Source organism: Ahaetulla prasina, chromosome 14, assembly GCF_028640845.1.
Source record: "Ahaetulla prasina isolate Xishuangbanna chromosome 14, ASM2864084v1, whole genome shotgun sequence".
Taxonomy (NCBI): Eukaryota; Metazoa; Chordata; class Lepidosauria; order Squamata; family Colubridae; genus Ahaetulla; species Ahaetulla prasina.
In genome coordinates this window covers 19416004-19419874 of record NC_080552.1, presented here as the reverse complement: position 1 = coordinate 19419874, position 3871 = coordinate 19416004, and positions in this window count along the sequence as shown.

Below are 3871 nucleotides of genomic sequence, written 5' to 3'. Positions count from 1 at the left end.
GGCTTGATCAAGGCGTGTCTTGATTAAATTCAGGGTGGGGGAAAAAATTAAGAGTTTCTTAACGAGACTTTTCTCGTTGTGCAATATTTGAAGCTTATTTTTTTAAAAAAAGTTAAAATGAGGAAGAGCATCTTTAAAGCCGCTTAAGATTTATTTTTAGAATGGAAAATTCTCTGCTTCCAAGAAAGTCAGGCAGTGAAAAAATACAAATGAACTCATACGGAGATGTGACGGATACCTTCCTTAAAAAGGGAACTTGGGAAATAAATAAAATACCCACTAGTGTTGTAGGCAGAAAAAAGCACGGTTGTAGTTACTGGGACTACAACTACAAGGGGAGTACAAGGGGAAGAGTTAGGTGCATTTTGTGTATGTCAATAGCTGTGACATGGCACAATCGAAACCTCTTAAGAGGTGTGTCCACCCTTGGCAACTTTCGGGAGTTGTGAACTTCCAGCTCCCAGAATTCCCCAGCTGGCAACTTCCCTGCTCTAAAATATGACTAAGGTCGTCAGGCCAGGTTCTCCTGCGATCAACTGGGCAGATTGATCAAGTTCTCTCTGCGTGTTTCGCCACACGTCTTTCGCAAGTCCGTCACTCCCCCAGGAAACGTGTCGCAACCTCTAGAGGAAGTGCCGTTTCATTGGTTTGCATGGGCCGTCTACGAGCCCTTCCTTAGAAGACAAGTCTCTGTGGTTCAGGGTTGAACTGTGGACGGTCTATGGTGCTTTCTTCCTTTTTTCCGTCTTAACTTATTTGTCAAATGCACGGAGCCGCCCGCCCCGTCTCACAAAACAAGGGACTTCAGTGAAAGAGAGGATCTAAGGTGGTGATAAGGAGAACTTCAAGAGATAAAACCATTAGGTCGTTCCGGAGGTTGGTTAGGTGGCTGAAGCAATCTTCTCTGGGCAACTGTATGGAGAAGTCAGCACTTGCCAGCAGAAAGGGAACATCGAGGGGCCCTCAAAAGAAAGAAACTTGAAAGATCTAATTGAACTGAAAAAGAGGATGAACGTTGACCATGTAGCACTTAGCAATAGCTTTTAAGACTTCTTCTATACCGCTTCACAGTCTTGGTTATTTTTAATAGCAATGGCACTTAAGACTTATATACTGCTTTGCAGTGTTGAAAGCCCTCTCTAAATCAGGGGTCTCCAACCTTGGTCCCTTTAAGACTTGTGGACTTCAACTCCCAGAGTCCCTCAGCCAGCAAAGCTGGCTGAGGAACTCTGGGTGTTGAAGTCCACAAGTCTTAAAGGGACCAAGGTTGGAGACCCCTGCTTTAAGTGGTTTACAGAGTCAGCCTATCTTTCCCCAACAATCTGCCTCGGAAGGATGGAAAGCTGAATCAAACTTGAGCCGGTCAGGATCGAACTCTTGGCAGTGGGCAGAGTCAGCCTGCAATACTATATTCTAATCCCCGAGCCACCGGGGTTCTAGAATAGGAATAGGAATAATAGAAATAGAACTAGCAACGGCACTTAAGACCTATATACCGCTTCACAGGGCTTTGCAGCCCCCTCTTAGCAGTTTACAGAGCCAGCCTATTTCCTCCCAACAATCTGGGTCCTCATTTTACCGACCTCGGAAGAATGGAAGGCTGAGTCAACCTTGAACCAGTCAGGATCGAACTCCCGGCAGTGGACAGAGTTAGCTTGCAATATTGCATGGTTAGTTAATGAACTTAACAGCATCTTAAAAGACACACTGCCATTGTTTGCTCTTAAGTTTATGGCAGAGTTCTCCAAACCCTGCAAATTTTTAAGACTTTTAACTCCCAGAATTGCTCAAGTCACAGCCACGCTGGCTGAGGAATTTTGGGAGATGAAAGTCTGCAAGTCTTTAAAGTCACCAAGTTTGGAGAGGCCTAGTTTAGGGCATTCGAAAAATTGGGACTTTAAATACAGCAAATGCAGATTTAAAGTAAATAATGAGAAAGACACACATCGCTCATGGCTGCCTAAAATCGAGATTGTTGATGTCTTTTCTCAGATGGATCAAAGGTAGAAATCAAAAAACTTATTTCCTGCTGTTTAATTTACCTAGGATGACGTTTTGATGACCTTCCACCCAATAGCAAGGTGTACATTGAGGAAAGGATGGCATTAAAGTAGAGGTGAAACGCTCCTGGTTCGGACCGGACCACTAGTGATGGCGGCGGGTGGTTTGGAGAACCAGTAGCAAAAATCCCTCTCTCCCCCATGCCCAGCTGAGCCGCGCAATCATCAGGTTTTTTTTTACTTTTAAAAGCATTTTTTTGGCCAAAGAAAAAATGCTTTTAAAAGTAAAAAAAAAAAGCCTCTGATGATTGCGCGGCTCAGCTGGGATCGTCAGAGGCTTTTAAAAGCATTTTTTCTACAACCTCTTCAGCCGAAGGAATTGTAGAAAAAATGCTTTTAAAAGTAAAAAAAAAAAGTTGGCCACACCCAGTCACATTACCCACCAAGCCACGCCCACAGAACTGGTAGTAACAATTTTTACATTTCACCACTGCGTTAAAGCCATGCTCTCCAGAGCTGCAGCATACATGAGGGGGCTTCCATACCTAGCTAATATTGTTCCCCCCCCTCCCCACCAGAAAGGAGCAGATCAGATGTGTAAAATAAATGGGGACCCTTCGCAGGGAGTGAAACTCACTGAATAGAGTTTTTTTTCCCAATACCGGTGGGGCAAAAGCTGAAAACTGCCATTTTTTAAAACAAATCTTCCCCATCCTCAATGTTCTTTGCTGGCTGTCAATTACCTTCCAGCTTTACGATGGGCTTCCTTTTTAAAACGCCGAGACTTAGAGAAAAAAAACCAACCAGAAACTTTTCTCTATTCAAACGGATCCTGAACTGCGATCCAGCCGTTACAAAACTGAATGGGTTCTCACCATTTTTTGTTTTTTGCAAAACCCCTCCAGTCTCCTGTTTGCACAATTGACAAGACAGCGGATGGAAGGAACTAACCACGTTCCAAGGTCATTGCAGATGCAGAGACGTAGTGAAAGTTTGGTTCGTTCTGATGAAAAGGACTAAAAAAAAGGAGGTGGGGAAAAAAGGGGAACCGGATCACAGCACCGTCTCTTCATTCCCGTGGACCAATTAGGAGCCTGGATTTGGGTGGGTTTGATGTCACGAAGGCCTTTTGTTTCCGAGTGGGGAAAAATAATAATTATATATAACATATATATCTGAGCTTCAGCACCACCTAGTGACTTAAAATAAAGCAGGAAAGTTAAAATCTGAGTGCTGAGTGGAGAGATTTGGCTAAGGGCTGCAAGTTGCCTGAAATGTTATATATTTTTCCCTACGGCTGCTAAACATCAATCGAGAAACAGGGAAGAGAGAAAAAACGAATTCAAATCTGCAATTTTACCGTAAAATAGGTTTGTGGATTGCTATATGGACTAAACCCACTACTGCAATCGATATTTATCTGCTATTTGCTGTCAAAAGCGAGCTGCCAGCTTCTGTGTCTTTAAGCCCGTGTTAGATAGTCCTCTACTTATTCCCCTTTGTTAGGGACGGTTCATGGTTATGACGACAGCAGAGAAAGTGACTTACAACCAGCTCTCGCGCTGGTAACTTTCCCCCATGGTCACACAATCCAAACCCAGGTGCTCGGCAACTGTATTTATGACCATTGTTTGTGTCCCAAGATCATATGATCATCTTTTGCGAACTTCCAACAAGAAAAGCCAGTGGGGAAGCCACAATGCGGGTTTACAAACTTATTAAGTGGTTCACTTAACGACGGAGGCCAGAAAGGTCGCACAATGGGGCAAAACCCACTTAACAAATGTCTCGCTCCGCAACATACATTTTGGGCTCAGCTGGGATCGTTAAGTCAAGAGCTGGTAGGACAATTGTCGACTTTTAATGACCCC